Below are 21,144 nucleotides of genomic sequence, written 5' to 3' on the forward strand. Positions count from 1 at the left end.
TGCATTTTAGAGAAAAAATTAGTAGAGCAAAATTAGTAGAGCAAAAGTTAGTTAGGGCAGTAGGGTTTAATTAGTGTAGATGCTGCTTGTATAGTATATAGTGATACTAGTAGATGTTAATTAGGCTAGGGCAATAGTGGTACTAGTAGATGTTAATTAGATGTTTTTCAGTTAGGGCACTAGAGTTTTGCTAGGTTAATTAGGTTAGTAGTGCTGCTAGTAGTAGTGGTACAGTAGGTTAATTAGGTGATGTTAAATGAATAACCTAAATGATTGAAATTAGTAGTTAACTGAATTTTTTTTCCTTTCATCATTATAGAGCACTAAAGTTAACTGAATTTTGTTCTATTAGTAGTTAAATGAATTTTCTTCTACACTTTGTTTTTGAATTAGCTTGCGAAATTTGGACATGTGGTTGCTCGTGTATATTTGGACACTGTTTCCAGGGAATGCTACTTAGTGGCCTATGTTTTGCCGGAATGTTGATTCATTTCTTTTCCGGCAAATTTCAGGTTCTCGATTTGTCCACTTTTTAGCAAAGGTCATGCCGAATTTTTTCGTGAATTTCGGCATGACTTGTGCTACAAACTAGGACATATCGAGTGCCCGTGATTTGCCGCACCAGGAAGGAGTCAACATTCCTGCAAAACAATAGGCCTTTTTATGTCATTATTCATTTTATTAGGTCTAGAATTAATTGACTAGATTTAATCATAGGAAACATGCCTAGCAACGATGAAGGACAGGGTTTTGGTGATTGCGACGATGCCTACCGGCGGCAGACGATTTTTTTAGCCTTACCGACGATCAACCGATGTTATTGCTGGGCCCACTGGTGGCATCGGGGACTGAGACCGACACGCAGACCGGTGCTGAGACTGAGACCGGCGCTCAGACTTAGACCGGCATCGAGACTGGCGCTGAGACTAAGACCGGCGCTGCCTCGGGGAGCGGAGCCGGTGTAGAACCGAAAGCAAAGAGGCAACGGGTTCCTAACAAACTCAGGACTACTAGAGTGGTGGTCACGAAGGTGGACGACGGCAATTTTGAGCCAACGGCGCCCGAGGAAGCGCGTCGATGCTACGGCAATCAAATAGGCTACATCGTACGGACAATCGCCACCATCAACGATGAGACACTACATAAGATAGAAAATATGAGGAGCTCCCTCCTAAAGAAGTTTCACCAGATATTCTTGTTCTCGGGCCGGAATGAGAATGATTATAAAGATCCAGATGAGGACCCGGCAATGAAGAAGATAAACAAACACACCATGACCAAGTTTAGCGACGCGTTGGCCGCCTGGAAAAATTGAGTGAAAGCAAGGATCATCGACAAGAAGTTACCCTACTCCGAGATTGTAAAGGATAATCCGACAATCACAGAAGAGCAGTTTCAAATATTCAAGGAGGCTTGCAAGGCCGAAGATGCCAAAAAAAGTCTAAGTACATGAAGGGGCTTCAAGAGAGGAACTTTGGGAGCCACCACCTCGGAAGCCGTGGTTACGGCGGAACGAGGTCCAAATGGGCCAAGGAGGACGCGGAAGCCGCGAGTCTGGGCATCGCAGACCCCTTGGCGGAGTTCACCGTTCAGCAGGAGCGTGACGTCCTCAGGGCCCGGCACCGTTGGGACCCAGTGAAAAAGGTTTACGAGATAACACCGGTCATTACGGAGTTCATAAGACTTCTGGTAATTTTAGTTTCTGATCAATTCGACTGCACACGTTAGTCATATTTGTAAACGATCGTTGTGCCTTTTGCAGAGAGAGCAGCACAGGATTGCGGCGGAAAGCGACTCGCCGTCTGAGGCATTGGCGAGGCCCAAGTGGGACACTCCATTCAACTGGGCGTTGAACATATTGAAACGACAACCAGTGGATACTCGACCGTCGTATGGACGCGTGCATGGTGTCCGAGACGGCGCCACGTGGAAGAAGTACTACCGTGAGACCACGGAGGAGAGAAAGGAAAGATGGAGTTTAATGAAGAAAACATCGACAAGAGGGTTGAGATTGCGGTTGAGAAGAAATCAACTCAGACAGTCGCAATAGCGGTAGCTACCGCAAAATAGGTGGCTATAGATATTTCTACTACCTTTGTTCCGGCCGTTTTCAATTGGACCAGGCAAAATCCAGAAAAAATGCAGCGAACTTTCCCCTTGCTGACTTCTTGGCGGGGAGCAGCTCGACTAGCGTTGCACCAGCACCTGCAGCTGCACCTGCTCCCGCACCGGCTCCCGCACCGGACGTGCTAGGCGGTGCGTCATCTTTGGCTGAGCTCGACGCCCTCACGATATCTGTCACACCGGCCCCCTTCAATATAAATGTATAATCTCCCGTTTTCGTTGCCTTTTGGATGTCTCACATCGTAGACTTTTCTTTGTAGGCTGACGAAACCCCGTGCACCATATTGTACACCATCGGTGACCAAAAGGTGGATGTGGGGAAGGCGACGATAATGGAGCCGAAGGAACCATTGTTCCACAGCCGGCGACGCGGAGCCGGGGAAGACGCGGTAGTGGATGCCTACGCGGAGAGGAGTACGAGGGTTCACCGGTTCGGCTGCAATATGAGGCTACCGTCGCTGCAAGGCCTGGCCAGCGGTGGGAGTAGTAGGGGCCGGTGAGGCCTCCACGGCAGCACAGCCGGCCATAGGAGGCAGGAGCAGGCGGCACGACCGACACTGCTTTGGGCGGCTGGAGTAAGAATACCAGAGGTTGAAGAAGCACTATGGCCGTTGGATGGACATCATACGGTCACTGGAGCTAGAATCATTCATATTGACTAAGTTTACAAAGCCCTCCGTCCCCGTCAACTTAGTAGGCCCACATGTCAGCCTCTCACAATGTTGTGTCCCAGCTAGCAGGGGGAGTATTCATTTTTTTGTGTGTAATAAGGAGGCACTTCCTTGCGTGCGAAGATATAGCTGGTGGGTCCGACTTGTCAGTGGGGGGAACATTTTTTTCACGAAATACAGAGGCCCTTCTGGTGGGTCCTAGATGTCAGGTGGAGGAATCATTATTTTGCGCGTAATAAGGAGGCATTTCCTTGTGTGCGGCCATGGACCCAGCTGTCAGCCTCTCCACGTAAAGTCCACGTCCGATGGATGTCGTTCGTTGACCACGTTGAACATGGCGCGCCGAGAGCACCACGGTGGTGGATGACGGAGAGGCCAAGGAAGGGAATGACACAGAGCAAGGGAAGACACGGCAGTGGCTGACCACACGGTGGGGAGTACGAGGGTTGACTAGTTCGGCTGTCGTCGCCGGAAAATAATAGGAGGTGTTGGTGAGTAGAGGGATAGCCAGGCCAGGGATGCGAGTATGGTGGGGCCGTGAGGCCTGCCCAGCAGCACAACCGTCCATGGGAGGCGGGAGCAGGCGGTTCCGCTGGCGCTGGTTTGGGCGGCTGGAGTAGGAAGATCAGAGACTGAAGAACCACGGTTGCCGTTAGATTGACATCTAACGGTCTGATGCTGGCAGAGTCGATTGTTGACTAAGTTTCTTTTTTGATATACCTTGTGTACGCATGAACTTAGTAGGCCCACAAGTCAGCCTCCAAATCTGTAGCAGACAACATAGAGCCCATTTGCTATTTCATTAATAATTTGCAGCCCATTTGCTAACTCTAAAGTAATTTATTACAACCCATTTTCTGCCCAGGACCATGGTCAAAAAGTTCAACCTTATTTTGCATATTTCGGTGGAGTCCAAATTTTTGTAATCCCGAAATGATAAACATTTTTAAGCACTTATTGATTTGCCAAAAAAATCATTCTGTTTTTGTAAGAAAACAAGACGTGGGACAATTGAGTTGGTTTAAGGGAAAACCAGTGGTAAAAAAAATCAACGCTAGGAGGGAAAACAACAACAAAAATAAGGATGTAAATACGAAAAGGGAACTTTATGTATTTTCAATATAATGATACGTGTATATGTACTAGTAAAACTATAGGTAGAGATTAGAAAACGGAAGTAGGACATGGCGTTTCAAGAGGAAAATAGAACTGGGCTGTGTGTTTGATTCAGTAAAAAAACTGCCTGCGGATGTTGTAAGACAAAATATAACTAACGCCGGCGGGCCAGAGGCCAGTAGATACTTGCTGGATCTTTGTGCCCCGTTGTCATCATGGGCTAGGCCTGTTAAAAACAAAACCAAGCCTGGGCAGTCTACAGCCCAGTTGTAACTTGCTTGACATGAAAAAACAATATACCTGCTCAATAAACGAGAGAATTCTATAAGTACAGACTGATAACTGGGATGCAACAAGTATATTGTTTTTTCATCATGATAATAAGTGCATGCACTTGTTTCAAAAAAATTGGAGAACTGAGAATTCGAATGGCAGGTGCTTATGCTACCCATCAAATAAAAATCAGGTGCCTGAAAATTCATTTTGAAACAAATAGTTCAACTTTATATCCACGTGGACCCTCACCATGATGGTTGGAAGCAAATGCCAAGTTCATACCGAAAGATCATTAACAACAAGATCAACTTGCGGACGACAAGGTAGTACAAGTACCAATACCAAACTAACTTATAATCTTTTTAGTCTTGGCCCTAGTGTTCGTCTGGTAGAAAATCTTGCAAAAGTCCAGCTCCCGCTCCTTATTTTTCTCCAGATCGCCGAGGTGGTACTGGTGCATCACCCAGTTGGTCCTTTGTTGGTCGAAGTTCTTTTTTTGCGGGAATGGTCGAAGTTCTCGTTGGTGTGTAGCACCAGAACCTTTTTGCTGACCGCACTCCCACTGTATCTTGTGACGCGTCCACGTGCCCATTTTGAACACCCTGGAATTGCGCTGGAAGAAATGCTTGCTTAGGACACTCAGTGTGATACCTGCAGTATTGTCAAATACATGTTTTAGTGTACGTAGTTGGCATTTTCATAACATCTTTGGCATGTTGCAGTCACTTGTTTCACTCTTTATTAACTGTCAAATTGTAATTGCTTCACTACCTCTATGTCTAAAAAGAAAAATAGAGCTATAAACAAAGGAATATGTTTGTGCAAGTAGACGGCCGATCGGTGTCTTACCTGGAAGTTTCTCGGGATGGGTGTAGCATATGCCGTGCTCGCTGTCGATGGTTGGTATGAACAAATCGATGAGAGGGTGTTATCTTGTGCTGTCAGCACTCACTTTGGCCTCAAGGTGCTCGATCAGCTCCTGATCCGTGGGATCAAACTTTACGCCAGCCGGCAGCACCGGCCAATCCTTCTTGGAGTTGCATCGGTTAATTCCAGTTATATGGTACTCAATGTATGATGAATCGACTGTTTTAAGGGAATGATGAAGGATTTCGACAGATAAGTGGTAGTACTCCAAATCTGATGTCCACAATACCCGAACACACTGCCGGGCTTGTGTCACCTCATGCGCTGCGTGTTGTCACGTCAATTCAATGTGAGGACATAATGAATAAGTTAACCAACGTATACTAGTACTGCTACTGTACTACTTACTAGTCGTATTTAGTGTCACATTTTAACCATAGGTTTAACTAACAAAATGTCAATGCATGTCACCAAAAGTTTTTCCATTGGAAACTATGTTCAAATACGAATAAAATGATATAATTTTTTGTGACATGCATTAACATTTAGTTAGTGAAATTTATGGTCAATATTTGACACAGATTACGTAGGGGACCAGTAAACCAGGAGGGAGGTAGTAGTACGAGTAGCACAATATACGGTATAGAGGACTAGTACAAATTTAGAAATGGGGTAAGAAGTTACAAGGTTGTGTGACAGACTTTGTAGGCTACATGAGTAATACAAAATATAATTCCCATTGGACAACACTTTCACCAACAATATATATATATATATATATATATATACAGCCGGTCTATTCTGATAATATTAGCAGAATAGTTATTCTGATAACACTTCCGCAATGCACGATCAATGCAAGTGCACGTCATTGTTTGAACCAAGTGTGCTACAGTACTGAGGCGAGTGAACTTCCCGTGGCAAAAAATTGCATGCAGTGTTTTTTCTGGTACTGTTTTCACTCTAGTTTTTAACCGTTTGTCAGAAAGAGGCATGTAATATATCGTTGAAAATCTATGGATTAGACGCAATTTCGCTATGTTGAACACTTTTCGAGATTCCTCACGGTTTAAGAGCAGTTTTGAAAATGGTGCGGTCCACAACGAGTGGCAGCGAGCATTTTTTCACATTTTTTTCTAAATCATTCGTCGAAATGAAGCAAATGATACACCGTTGGATAGATATCGTCGAGGCGCATCTTTTCCATATTTATTGCTTTCTCTAATTCGTTACGGTTTAAGAGCAGTTTCAAATTTACTAAATCGCGGAATTCAGTTTTTCAATTTTTTTCAAATTTTCAGCACTGTTTTCGCTCTAGTTTTTTAACCATTTGTCGAAACGAGGCATGTAATATGTCGTTGGAAAGCTATGGACAAGGCGCAACTTTCACATGTAGAAATGGTTTTGAGATTCCTTACAATTTTAAGTTAATTTTGAAAATCGTGTGGTAGATGGCAAATGGCAGCGGCCGTTTTCTGCGAAATTTTTACAAACCAGTCGTCGAAATGATTCAAATGATATGCCGTTGGAAATATGTCAACGAGACACAAATTTTTCATATAGAAAACTCTCTCTAATTCCTTACGGTTTAAGAGCAGTTTTAAATTTACCGAAATGCGGACACTCTATTTTTCGCGACACCCAAATCGACGTGGGTACTTCATCCGACTGAAAACCGCACTGCATCAGATGGGCAAGAGAACTGCATGGTTTCTTTTATTCAAACGTAATTTTTTTCAAGGACGAGAAAGTAGAGTGCACTTCACATCGGGTGTAAATGAACCACAACACTATCAAGAAGTGAACCGCATTACTTTTTTTCGCTTCCGTAACAATTTTTTTGCATTACGGGATGAACAACGTCATCCTGTCGACCGCACTGCTTTCAGAATGAAAACCGCACTGCATCGGACAGGCAAACGAGCTGCATAATTTCTTTTGTCGGACGTATTTTTTCTCAGACGAGTTTTTGTCGTCTTTCTTTTTTAACCTTTTTTATGAACAAGAGTGGACCGCAGAGATAAGGACAAGTGAACCACATCAAGCGAAAAATGGACCGAGACACAAGTCTAAGTGTACCATATAAATTTTCGTTGTCTTTTTCTAACTTGTTTCACAGGGTTAAGTGGACCATATTTGTCAATGTTAGTGTGCTGCATCATGCGGGAAAACGCACTGCAATGTCATCACAGAGGATTGCATGCGATTCTTTTTGTTATTGTTTAAAACGAAAAGAAATGCATAGTACAGTGGAGCGAACCTCTAAAAATAAAAAAGTGCATAGCATAGTGAAGTGAACCTCTCCACACAATAAAATCGGACCTCTCTGTGGACAAAAGTGAACCTATAGGCATATTTTTTTGCATGTCCAATGTATTTTGAGGAGGAACTGAAACTTGGATACAACAGTAGTGCACTTCATTTTCATGCTATTTTGCATTGTACAGGAACATAGCCCCGACCGGCTGCCACGCAAAACACACACATACACTCAAAACTGTCATGAGCACACTGTACTGCAGTGGGGATGGCATCGACAGCAACCAAAACGCATTGCGTTGCAGGAACCTATCTACTATTCGCCGGTGGACTGCATACCCACGGGAAAGCAACAATTTTACGCCTGAACTCCCACCGCAACTTCTTCTGTAGGGGAATTAGAGAACCACGACGCGCATAATCGCCGGTGTCACACCACACCCTGGTTCCCAGCGTGGCAGAGCCCGTCCTAGCCTCAGATAGAGCAACAGGAGAAGGCACAAGCATGGCCAGCGCCATGGATCTCACGGCGAACTGCTAAACAAAACTTAGAGAGCTTCAAAAAATCAAAATGAACTGCAATCAGGCTGTTGTAGGCACTGTTCCACGGCGGATGAAGTCGAACAGAGAGAGGGACTCATCTGGGACCGTCCGGGGCTCTTCTTGTGCACTAGGGGGGAGGAGGAGAGCTAGAGAGGGGGTCAGGGCAGAGGGTGGCCGCACCGTCGGGGGCAGATGCCCTACAAATCGTCATGGGAGGAGCCGAGCACTGCAACGCCCGCGCAACCGCACCACGGGCCTGGCACTAGCAAACTGCACGTTGTGGTGGTAGGCAGTGGTGTCCTCCCAGTGGAGTAGTCGAGTAGGCTAAAGCACGGGGCCCGATGCAGCGCTATCGGTAGTGCTTCTGGGATAGAGGAGGGGAGGTGTAAGAGGAGTGGGTGTAGGGAAGGGAGCTGCAGCTACCTGCGGAGGAGGTGAGGTGGAGGAAGGGAACATAGGAGAGGGCTGACCTCGTCGCCGGCCAGAAGAAGGAGGCGGCGACGGATCTTGGCGGGATGGGGTCGCTGGTTCCTAGTAGATCGGCGGGGGTTGGAGGAGCTGCACAGCCGGCCGACGACGCCTCGCACCTATGGGTGGGGTGACCGGCGCGGGAACGACGAAGGAGGGTGGTGGAGGGCCTAGATCCGGTGGTGAACGGCCTGGTGCTACCAGATCCTAGCTTGGTGTGGAGCAGGTTGCCGGCGTGGTGGTGGCAGCGGTGCGTTGCGGGGAGGGCGCCGCCCCTGACTCCGGTGGTGAGGCGTCGCGCGGGGGAAGGGAGGTGGTCGGGGGAGGGTTGTCTCGCCGGCGAGTGGAGGAAGGTCGCGGGTGGGGCGGGGTGCAGGAGATCGGTGCGGTTGTGGGGGTGGGGGGAGAAGGTGGTGCGGTGGTGGTGGGTGGGTACGAGGAGATGTGGGAGGAGTGGTGGTGGGTGGGTTGACCTGTTTATTTTTTATTTCGTGTCGGTCGGTGGGTGGGTTGAGGGTGTTATCAGAATAAGGCTTCGGTGTTATTAGAATAAGAGTCTTAAGGGTGTTATCATAATAGACCCACCCTATATATATGTGTGTATATATATATGGCTTCTACATAACATCTCCATCATCATTATCAGTTCATCCTACATAGGTGAGTTAGGATGCACTTGATCCCAGAAAGGTATCTATCCTTCAAACCAGAGGAGCGCTTCGGACTAACAACAGTACATAATATCCAACAAAAGAGGGTCATGCTACAACAGCAGGATACATGGCTTAGTCTAGATATCAGTATGAATCAAGTTGTGCATATTTGTTGTTGGCATGAACCACATCACCGCATGTTGTGTTTGCAAAAGCCATCCATCTCATGGAAGCTTGATACCTTTCACACACTGAAGATTATCTGGCAACAAGCTGTGTCGACGAATCCCTGGATATGGTGATTCATGAAACCCATGGTATAATGTGTGAACACAGTTCCCCCAGGCGAATGGAAGTTGCATAGCACGGTAATCATCGCCGGTGATATGATCGATGATTGGTTTGATGATCAAATAATTTAGCCCGATGAACATGGAGTGGTTGCGGAGGCTGTAAACCCACCTCTAGTTGAATACGCCTGGCCCAACGGAGTCGGGATCTTTCCCGAACACGAAGCAGCCATAGCCGTCAATGTCACGAATGCCCCAGGCATTGTACTGGATGTGGTTTGATGAAATGGTTTGGTCAATTTTTTACGTGAAAATGAGCATTAAATGACCACCATCAGCTGAACGAGCGATAAACCACCACCCATCGGCTGGTATGATTCCAGGTCCTGGAATCATGAAGGTCAGCGCATTTGCGTTTGTAGCAACAATTCCAATTGGAGACCAAAAGGACAAAAATAAATAATCATGTTCAGAGTATGTGTGGAATTAAGATTTTATAACAGTGACACATATCATAGACAGAGAATTGCAATGCCGTGGTCATAATCATACTCCAAGTTAAAAAAATAAGCCAATGGCTTTCATATTCTAGCAATATATCATGGTTCAAACATCACGTAACAATGAGAGGAAAACCGATATGACATGGCCTACTCATATTCTACCATAGCACTTACTACAATTATCATATCAACTCTAAGCAATAACATGCGTTGTTATAAAAATCCTGGAAATGAGAGTAACATATAGCAATCATGAGGTTATACTCATAATATCTATTCTAACAATCATTAGATGCCAATTGTTCTCATATCAACTCTAACAATAACATGTGTGGTCATAAAAATCTAGGAAATGTGAGGAACATATAGCAATGATGTGGTTATAGACATACTATAGACCTGTTCGGATTCCCTCCTCCTCCACAACTCCGCTCCGGGAGCTGGAGGAGCCATAGTTTAAAATTACAGAGTGGGGAAGGATGCGCTCTACATATTCTCAGATTTCACGGAGCGGGAGAATTACCGAACATGCCTATATATTCTAAATTTGTAACAATGAACATGAAGTCATATTCATAAGGTAAAGATGATATGAGATAGAACAATTACACGACAATAGATTCCACCAGTATAGACAGCCAATCTATGCGTCGACCGCGTAAATGATGCCATCGTGTACTATAGCATCAGACATAAATGTTGGCTGAAGAGGATTGATGATGAGCCATAACCATGTATGGAGACCAGATAGACTAATCCCATGTTGAACATGACAATGTGCTTGTAATCCATGTAGCCTTCTGATGGTGTGGGCACTTCGCAGATCACAACCTTCAGCAAACAGAGGTTGAGCCAAAAGCTCGACGCGTCTCTTGCGTAGTAGGCACGAGTGTCCGACAGGCCGCGAGGCTCGATAGCGGCGGTATCCAATGATGGAAAGGTGATCTCTCGCTGGGTGTAGATATCCACGAGATGCCACGGACTACCGGATTGGCGGATGAGGACGATCCAGTTGGCCTTCATGCCCGCCCAGTAGTGGCCGTGCATGAAGGACATGTAGACTGTAGTGGTAGCATGTCGAGGGGCACCACGACAACCTCTGTAGGATCGTCAAGTCGGTGTTTGGGCCACCTGCGAGGATCAGACATTAGCAAGCAGGGTGTCTTGAAAAGAGCCGACCAGTTGCACACGAGTAGATGGTACAAAGACACCGAGCATGCGGCCAGACGGACGGTGCGGAGGAGGTCCATACGATTACAGATCTGCTCCAAGAGAACATCGGGGAGGGAATTCCAATCGCGGCTCTGCATGTCAGTCGGTTCTTCCATAGAGTTTTTTTGGGTGCTGAGTGACTGGGGTTTTGGGGGCCTGCGAGCCAGCGGGGAAGTGGATTTGGGTGGGCGAGCAAAGAAGATGGCGTGTATGGCCAAGCTGTGAGCAGGGGGATATGGTACGCGCGAGCTACCAAGGAAGATGGCGCGGGCGGGCAAGCAGTGAGCGGGGGAAATGGTGTGCGGCCGACGATGGAGAAGAGAGGAGGAAGAAGAAGAGAGGAGGAAGAAGAGTGAAACATGGGTAAGAAAGTGCATTAAATCTCAATTCTACTAGTACTACTACTAGGATATACCGTCCTTTGGAGTGTAAATAGTTACGCCGATGACATGTGGGTCTACCTCAAGAGGGCCCATATGTTAGTTAATGGAGGAGAGACGTGCGTGGTCGTATTTGTGGAAGCGTGCTCCACTAGCAAACATGATAGCAGTACTGGGTAAGGCTGATTTAGTAATACCAACACGCTGGTTCAACTTATTAATTAAGTGTCCCATTTGCTGCAACTTGTGTTGTCACTTCACTGTGAAGACTAGTTGAATAGTTCTCTCTATCCAAGATGGGGAATAATGGATCGCGAAGACTTCCTATCTACAGTATCTCTATGCCTGTACGCTTAGGCAACTCCCAGTGGTCCGCCTTGTACAGGTGCTAAAGCTGCCATGTAGGCAAAAAGTCTAATGTGGCAAGGTAATTAAGAGGAGAGAGATAAGTGTGGTGACCCCAGTACTGTAACGCCCCGAGACCGATGTGCCAGGTGTCCTCCAATTATTCGTTGTTGTTGCCTCGTCATTGCTTGCGTGTCATGCATTCCATATCATGTCATGTGCATTTCATTTGCATACATGTTCGTCTCATGCATCCGAGCATTTTCCCCGTTGTCCGTTTTGCAATCTGGCGCTCCTATGTCACCTGGTGTCCCTTTCTACCTATTTTCCTGTGCGGGTATTAAACATTTCCGGTTTGGACCGAGACTTGTCATGCGGCCTTGGTTTACTACCGGTAGACCGCCTGTCAAGTTTCGTGCCATTTGGACTTTGTTTGATACTCCAACGGTTAACCGAGGGACCGAAAAGGCCTCGTGTGTGTTGCAGCCCAACACCTTTCCAATTTGGCCCAAAACCCACCTAAACCCTCTCCATCATCTCGGTCGTTCGATCACGATCGCCTGGCCGAAAACCGCACCTCATTTGGAGCTTCCTAGCTCCCTCTACCTCTATAAATAGACCCCTTCATTTTCATTTTCGGATCTTTTCCCCGAAACCCTAAAACTCCTTCCTCAGCGCCGCCGGACAAGTCCGTCTCACCGGCGGACGCGTCCACCCCGCCGCCACGTCACCCGGCCAATGGCGAGGCAACACATCAGCTCCGCCGCCTCCCGCGACCAACCAGGAGGCGACACGTCGCCCCCCCGGTCCCCTCCCCGCCGCCGGGCCCGAGGGAGCCCAGATCGGGCCCGCCCCAGGCCAGTTTGGGCCGCTGCCGCTCGCGCCCTTCCCCGCGCCTCACACCCACCGCCGACGAGCGCTCCGCTCGCCGGACTTCGCCGTTGCCTCGCCGGAACTCCCGCCTCCACCGCGCTGTTTGTCTCTGCCGGCGCCTCCGCTCGCCGCATGCCTCGCCTGCACCGTCGCCCCGCCGCGCGCTTCGCCCGCCATCCAAGTTCGCCGCTGGCGAACTACTCTACCATCCCCGCTGCCTCACCACCGGACGCCGCCCGCGGCTGCGCCGGAGGACCTCCTCGCCGGAGTCGACATCCGCCGTCATCTCCCCCGCCTCCGGCCTCCTCGCCGTCGCCGGACCCAGTCCGCTCCGGATCTGGATCGCGTGGGATCAGATCCACCGGGAGTTGAACCAAGCACCGCCCCGCGTCCCGGATCTCGTCGTCCCGGATCCCTCAGTCCCGTTGACTTTCCCCGAGAGGTCTAAAATTTCACTAAGTCCCCCCAGATTCCAGTATTTTTTGGGCATTTTCATCGCATCATAACTCTGCATCCGTAGCTCCGATTCGTGCGTGTAGCATATCAAAATGTTCGTCTCGATGATCACATCATTTCATCTCACTGTATCATTTTTATTTGAGCTCATCTTGATACCCGAAATGTTGCTGGAAGAGTGTTATGTGATGATTATGTCAGATCTGTTTCAGCAAATGGCCTTTTGTCATTTTTGCCATGATTATTGTGTGCATGCTATGATCCTGAGCTCTACATGTGTTTTGTTATATGCCATGCCATTTTTACAGGGGTGTATGCCACGTATTTTTGTGATCTTTGTGGTGACTAGCACAAGCATGCAAAGTAGCTTACTCTGTGATGCTGTTTTCAGGGACTTAGAATTTCACTAAGTCCTTGACCTGTCATTATTTTTATGCCATATGTTCATGTTGATTCCTAGTGATCCGTGCCTCTTTTGAGGATGATCAATGAGGATGTTTTGTTAATATTGTGGTGCTCTACCCATCCATGTCTTTGTTTGCATTTATGGAGCACCCTAGCTTGACTCAATCGAGCTCTACTTTTGCTATAAAGTGTTCCTGGCAGATTGTTAACATGTTTAGCGATTTTGCCGAGGATGTTGCTATTGATCCATGCATGCTATGTTGTTGTTCTTGCCATGTCTAGCTTCTATGCCATGTCTTCTTGATGTGTGTATGCTTAGTTTGTCATGCCATGCTTTGTAGTGACTGCATCGAGCTCGTAAACATGCCTACTTGTTAATCTGTTTTGCCATGCTCCAGTTTTTCACTAAGTTTGAGTCTGTTTATGTTTTTGCTATGTTCACATGCTTGCAATTGTTTTCTCTGATCCCTTTTGGCTCATGGTCACTAAGGGACTTTTGTTAAATGCTTTGAGTAGCTTCATGCTATGCCTTTCTTTGCCATGATATGCTCCTGTAGCATGTAGTTTTGATGCTCTAAAGATTGCTTCCTGATGTTAAATTCCAGACTTGTGTTAAGTTCACAAAGCCTGAAACCTGTTATCATTTGCACTTTTTCCATGCTTGTTTGAACCTGTTAATGGATGAATTAGCCGTAGCTCAGTGTTCATCTTTTGTCAAGCATCGTGAGTGGATTCCTGCCATGTATTTTGTTGCCATGTTTGAGTGTTGTAGCATATTTATCTTGATGCATTTAGATGGCTACTTGCTGTTTATCGCAGACCGGTGCCATATTTGTTTTGCTTGCCATTTCCAAACCATGCAGCCGATTCTGGTGATCTCTATATCGATTTCAACCGAAATCACCTCCCCTTTCCAGTGGCACTCTTGGATTTCCAAGTTGAGGCCAGGTTCAATCATTCATGTCCAAATCATGCATATGCATCGCATACTGCATCTCGCATATAATGCCATGTTCATGTGTTGGTTGTTTACTATGATGTGTGCTTTTTTTCCGGTGTTGCTTCTTCGGGTTGGTTCAGGTAACGTCCCGTCTGTGAGGACCCATTCGACTATGTCCATTTGTCTTCTTCATGGACTCGTTCTTGTTCCTTGCGGGATTTCAGGCAAGATGACCATACCCTCGAAATCACTTCTATCTTTGCTTGCTAGTTGCTCGCTCTTTTACTATGCCTATGCTGCGATACCTACCATTTGCTTATCATGCCTCCCGTATTGTTAAACCAAGCCTCTAACCACCTTGTCCTAGCAAACCGTTGTTTGGCTATGTTACCGCTTTGCTCAGCCCCTCTTATAGCGTTGTTAGCTGCAGGTGAAGATTGGAGCTTGTTCCATGTTTGGAACATGGATATTTGTTGGGATATCACAATATCTCTTATTTAATTAATGCATCTATATACTTGGTAAAGGGTGGAAGGCTCGGCCTTATGCCTGGTGTTTTGTTCCACTCTTGCCGCCCTAGTTTCCGTCATATCGGTGTTATGTTCCCGGATTTTGCGTTCCTTACACAGTTGGGTTATAATGGGAACCCCTTGACAGTTCGCCTTGAATAAAACTCCTCCAGCAAGGCCCAACATTGGTTTTGCCATTTGACACCTAGCCTTTTCTTTCCCTTGGGTCGGTCAGCCCAAGGGTCATCTTTATTTTAACCCCCCCCCCGGGCCAGTGCTTCTCTAAGTGTTGGTCCAAGCACCGTATTGCGCCGTCCCTTGGCAACTTGGGTTATGTTGGCTCCCGTACGCTTAGCTTATCAGGTGTGCCTTGAGAACGAGATATGTGCAGCTCTTATTGGGATTTGTCGGCACAACGGGTGGTCTTGCTGGACTTGTTTTACCATTGTCGAGGATGTCTTGTAACCGGGATGCCGAGCCTGATCGCATTGTCTTGGGAGAAGGAATATCCTTCGTTGACCGTGAGAGCTTGTGATGGGCTAAGTTGGGACTCCCCTGCAGAGATTTGAACTTTCGAAAGCCGTGCCCGCGGTTATGGGCAGATGAAAATTTGTTAATGTCCGGTTGTAGAAAACTTGAAGTTAATCTTAATTAAAATACATCAACCGCGTGTGTAGCCGTGATGGTCTCTTCTCGGCGGAGTCCGAGAAGTGAACACGATGTTGGAGTTATGTTTGACGTAGGTTGTTCTAGGATCACTTCTTGATCGTAGTTTCTCGACCGTGCTTTTGCCTTCTCTTCTCGCTCTCATTTGCGTATGTTTAGCCACCATATATGCTAGTCACTTGCAGCAGCTCCACCTCATACCTTTTACCCTTCCTATAAGCTTAAATAGTCTTGATCGCGAGGGTGTGAGATTGCTGAGTCCCCGTGACTCACAGATACTTCCAAAACCAGCTTGCAGGTGCCGTTGAACCGTGCAGGTGACGCAGCCAAACTCAAGGAGGAGCTCGATGAAGATCTCGTTCATTATGTTGTTCCGTTTCTAGTTGATCAGTAGTGGAGCCCAGTTGGGACGATCGGGGATCTGTGTAGCATTTCGGGTAGTCTTCTTTTATTTTGGTTCCGTTGTCGGACCTTGAGTGTATCTGGATGATGTAATGCTTTATTCATGTAACTGTGTGAAGTGACGATTGTAAGCCAACTATGTGTCTCTTTCCCTTATGTCACTACACCACAACACTTAACTGGGGGCAATTAACTGCCGGGAGAAATAGGAGCATAGGGGAAAATTATCTGCCGGAAATTTTGTTACTGCCGGTAGTAGAACGTAAGGGCAGAGAAACTGCCGGCAGAAGTTGAGCAAGGAGGGCACACGCACTGCCAGCAATTATTTTCAACTTTTGGGTCATTTTATCTGCCGGCACAACTAAATTATGGCTCACTATCTGCCGCGACAGTCGGTGTGGCGCGAGACTGAAATTATTGGGCCCAAATGTGCGCAGACGAGGGGGAGCGCGCGAAAGGCCGGAAATTTTGCACCAAATGAATTATAGCTGCCGGCCCAACCAGATCTGCCCCAAATTGAACCCTATTCCACAAGTAGTCCTCCCAGACCAGCGCCGCCGCCGCCGCCCTCCGCCGTCGACCTCCTCCACCAACCAGTGCGCCCCCCATCGACGTACGCGCCTCACGACGCCGACTCGTCATCGCCTTCCTTCGGCACCGCCACCGGGGCAGGTCAACTATGGCGGTGCGTCGAGGTCGAAGTCAACGTCGCCTCCCTCTCCAGCCCCAGATCCCGTGGCGAAAATCGCCACCACCATACCGGCGCGCTCTTCTCCATGGCACTCCAAGGTAACGAGCACGGGTGAGCTCCCCACCACAGCTCCCTCCATCCCAACGGCACGAGAGGTGCTCAGATCCATCACGCTGGACAACACGCTGCTCAGATCCGTCATGCTGGAGTCTCCTCCTCTTTCCCATGTACTCCTTTGCTACTCAGAGGAGGTGAGGTTGCCCAGCTTCTTTGTTCGATTTTCTTTTCCTGCTACCGCAGACTGCCAGCGACCATGTCCTCTGGACTTTTTTCTGTCCATGAGCTCGCGGAGCTGAGGATTTGCTTTTTGTGCCTACCTTAGCTACATTGCTTCTTAGCAAATATTCACCATCTTACATTTTTATAACTGATTTTCTATTTTGCGACTGTAAAACAAGAAGGCAGTAGAATAACTACAAAAGGAGAAGGAATCTGATGTCCCAACAAAGCACATGTGAAGAGCGCTCCAGGGAGAAAGAAGAAGGAAACAACAATCTTGCAAACGAATAAAGAAACAACAGCTTCATGACAAAAAATTTCATGAGTGGTAACACTTCTCTACACACATATAATCTGATTTTCAACACTATTAATTAGGAAATACATGGTTGAGGAACACAAGTGGACTTTACTGTACTTATATCAGTTCAATTTCTTTCAGGAAATCCTTTTTAATGGACTGATGGTGGGACTTGGGAGCAAGGGTATACATGTGTGGAAGCCATCCTTTGCATAATTTTATTCCAAATATATATACTTTCTCCTCTTAACTGGGGGATATTTCAAAAAGGGAGGATCTCGTGTGTAAGAATTGGTTGACCCTGCATTTTACTATTCATTATTATTTATACACCCCGAATGTAAAGTGTCACCATGTGTGAATTTATAATCAGCCGTAGTAATCTTGATATAGATATACACACACACTGAAGTCTGAAAACAAGCTAGTAAAACTACTTGCTTTGAAAGCAACACTACATTTTATATTGAGTGGTACTGCCATTGCCTCACCTTTGATTGCTATATGAACCATGCTATTATTGAGACAATGGAGTGGGATGTCAATGCCATTGGTTGAGTGCAAATATTTAGTTTTTGTATTTAAATTATGAGTGAAAGGGTGAGACAGAGTTTGTTACTGCATTTACGCCATTTAGTTTGTTCAAATATTTGCTTGGAGCTATGTAAGTTTACATCGGTGCCATAAATTATGCTTCAACTTTCATACCATCGGATACATAATAGTTTCTGTATAATTTTCAACTTTATAAGCAATTCAGCAGCTACATTGTTACAGGAAATTAGATACTCTGAGAAGCTTCTGCAAGATCTAGATATCATTTGTTCTCTATCGCTCGAGCCTTTGTGTTTGACACTAACAAAAATATAAAACGCGGGTGTGCCAGTGTCCACGCCAGCATCAAAAGATGCATGCCGGCCGGTGGCACAAATACCCGAATACGTATGTGTACATAAGCAGGTATTCAGCCATGTATATATATATATATATATATATATATATATATATATATATATATATATATATACAGGCTGATGCATGCGTCACTGCTTTACAAAAAAACCGTATTGATCCGTGCATTTTGGTCCTTGTAAGACTAGGCTGGTGAATCATCTGACCGTGACATCCCCACTAATGCATCGCTTTAATCAATCCACTAACTTATACACGCACGTCTTGCCTCTACGTACATCTGCATGGCATTTTTTTTAGTTGTGCATGGCATAATATTTAAATCTGTATGGGCACTCCTTGCTCCATAGATATGTTCTCAAGCTTCTCCCAAGCTTGTTAGGAAAAGAGAATATTGGGACAAAATATTTTCGTACTATTTCTAGTATGAATTCTCATCGAACACTGTGCTTGTGAATGTGCTTCAGTTCAATGGATAACTCCAAAAACCTGTACCTAATTTGATCCTGATAGCATTTTCTTCAGGTGGTAACACTTGTCTCAGTTATTACAGTAACTTTGTCAATGTAGAGTTGTTTTGCAGTTTGCACTATTAGAAGTATCTCCTAGATAAAAAATATTCTATAACCAAACATGATTAATACATGTGTTGTGTTTGATATAGATTTGTAGCTTATATCATTTATATAATACATCAGTTTTTCAATTGTATATTTATATGGGTTGTTCATTAACTAAGGCCCTATTCGGATCCCCTCCGCTCCCCTACTGCAGCTCCCGGAGCAGAGGGAGTGCCAGCACAATCGCGCGGAGCAGTTCGAACCCGGCTCCTCGCGCGGAGCGGAGTTGAGAATCTAGAGAGCTTCCGAACAGGCAGTAACTTTTGCACAAATTTGGTTACGAGTCATTGCTTTTTGCACAAATTTGGTCATGGGGTAATCAATCCAGAATCTCAACATTCTAGCATTTTGCACAAATTTGTGAAGTTCGACTTCTTAGTGTCATGGCTCACAACTAAATGTTCCAGGATTATTATATTGCAGAACTCAGATGTGAAAATCAAACTACTTTTGCTTGATCCTATTGAGTATGAACATGAAACAATGCTTGCCTGTGCTGTCAGCTACTGTTCCTAATTCACCACACATTGTGCTATCTTTCATTCAATTAAATGTATAACCTTGCTTTTCATTTGATTCGTACAACAACTGCATCTTGCTTCCAGAATTTCTTCATGGTCCTGTATAATCTATCTCTCATAATTATATACACATTATGCCTGAACCTGTGTTGTTTGTGTGAAAGGAAACATCTCTAGTATTTTCAAATGTTTATACATAGCTTGAACTATATTGGAAGGTATCAATGTTTGTGAATTAATACTCAAGCCACAATAATATTGGTATAGATATATATGTGAAGCTTGAAAATACGCCAGTAGGAATACATGTCAGCTGCCATATGTAGTTGTAAGCTACTTGCTTTAAAAACATCACTATGGTTTGCTTTTTTGCTTGCAAAATGATTATTATGCAAGCATGTATTTGCTGTCTGAGCCTATATCCTTTGTTTGTGTGCTACAGTACATATCATTTACCAAAGTTATTAGCTCATGGCATTTGAACCATCTTATCTATTCAGGTTGGCATCATCACTGGAAGATGTTTCTACATGATGTTTCTTCTCTTCGTATTAACATCTTAAAAGCATTACAAATTCGTAACTCTTCTGCTGGAGACATGTGGCCATCTTCGAATAATGCAGTTTCATTGGATGGTGTGAGTTTGGTATTCAGATGAATATGTTAATTCCATCAAAGAAACAGCTTGAACAGAAATGTACAAAAGAGTAATCACGCAACTTGTATTCGTGGACATGGCTACAGCTATGCACTAAAGTTAAACCATTTGTGTAGCTTCAGTCTAAGGACACAAAATCTTATCGTCTTATGTAAATTTTGTTAACCGTTGTAGCTAGATGCTACTAAACACATGTACGGAAATAAGCTTATTTGTACTGAACTTTTAGTTTGTGAATGTTTATGAAAGTTTAAGGTTTTGGGTGAGGTATATATGGAACTTTGATTGAAGTGTATAATTTGAGTGTTCTTTCTTGGTTTCCTGACATGGTGAATGGATATTGAATGCTAGTGAAATCAAAGTGACGGCAAACATAGTGAATGGATATTGAATGCTAGTGAAATCAAAGTGATGGCAAACAAACTGCTGGGTAGACATGTTTGTGCTGGCAGTTCCACTGCCGGTAATAGTAGTTCATGTGCTACTGCCAGTCTGTCGGGAGAAAATTAACTGCCGGCAAATGCATGTGTCCTGGCAGATTAACTGCCGGAAAATTTTATATGCCGGGAGAACTAATCCCCGGCAGCCGTTCTTGTGGCAGTTCTATCTGCCGGGAGAAACACTCTCCCGGCAGTTTATCTGCCCTCTTAATGGCTTTCTCCTGGCATATTACATGCCATTACATCGGTGTTGTGGTGTAGTGTGTATTACTAGGGTTGTGTGAAGATTACCTCAGTTGCGACATTGCTTTCAATGCGGTTATGCCTCTAAGTCGTGCTTCGACACGTGGGAGATATAGCCGCATCGAGGGCGTTACAAGTACTAAGCGCGAGAACCTAGACAAAAGACTTAAAATGGAAGAATCCCGCTAATGCATGAAGAACTTTAGTTACAAAATCATTAAATAAAGGATGCTTAGCATCAACAAGTTAAGAACCTATGCATTGGGAGCTTTAGCTGCTAAAGTTTTTAATGTGCTTAGCACCCCATGTAAGCACCGATGCATTGGAAGTAGCCTCATCATGTCCAACAAGATGAAACATAGGCCAAGGCACCCGGTGCCAATAATGTGGGAGTACTAGTATTACCTCCTTTCCAGTTTATAGGGCTCAATTCAAAAATCTCATCAACCAAGGTAGACGATGAGTGGTGGAATAATTTTTATAGTTTGCAAAAACACTCAATTAATGCACTCGTTTTCCTC

At 45.5% G+C, this 21,144-nt stretch overlaps 1 long non-coding RNA gene across 4 annotated transcripts; it reads left to right on the forward strand.

The window, feature by feature from the left end:
- Window positions 1-16,452: 16,452 nt before the first annotated feature.
- LOC119285754 lies at window positions 16,453-20,212 on the forward strand. Of its 4 annotated transcripts, none has more exons than XR_005139786.1 (3): window positions 16,453-17,256; window positions 17,371-19,076; window positions 19,783-20,212. It is a non-coding gene; the product is annotated as an uncharacterized LOC119285754 (long non-coding RNA). The 4 variants fall into 4 exon arrangements; XR_005139787.1 differs by having other exon boundaries at window positions 16,457-17,256; window positions 17,371-17,513; window positions 18,916-20,212; XR_005139785.1 differs by having other exon boundaries at window positions 16,459-16,900; window positions 17,111-17,256; window positions 17,371-20,212.
- Window positions 20,213-21,144: the final 932 nt, after the last annotated feature.

The sequence above is a fragment of the Triticum dicoccoides genome, chromosome 4A, assembly GCF_002162155.2.
Source record: "Triticum dicoccoides isolate Atlit2015 ecotype Zavitan chromosome 4A, WEW_v2.0, whole genome shotgun sequence".
Classification (NCBI taxonomy): Eukaryota; Viridiplantae; Streptophyta; class Magnoliopsida; order Poales; family Poaceae; genus Triticum; species Triticum dicoccoides.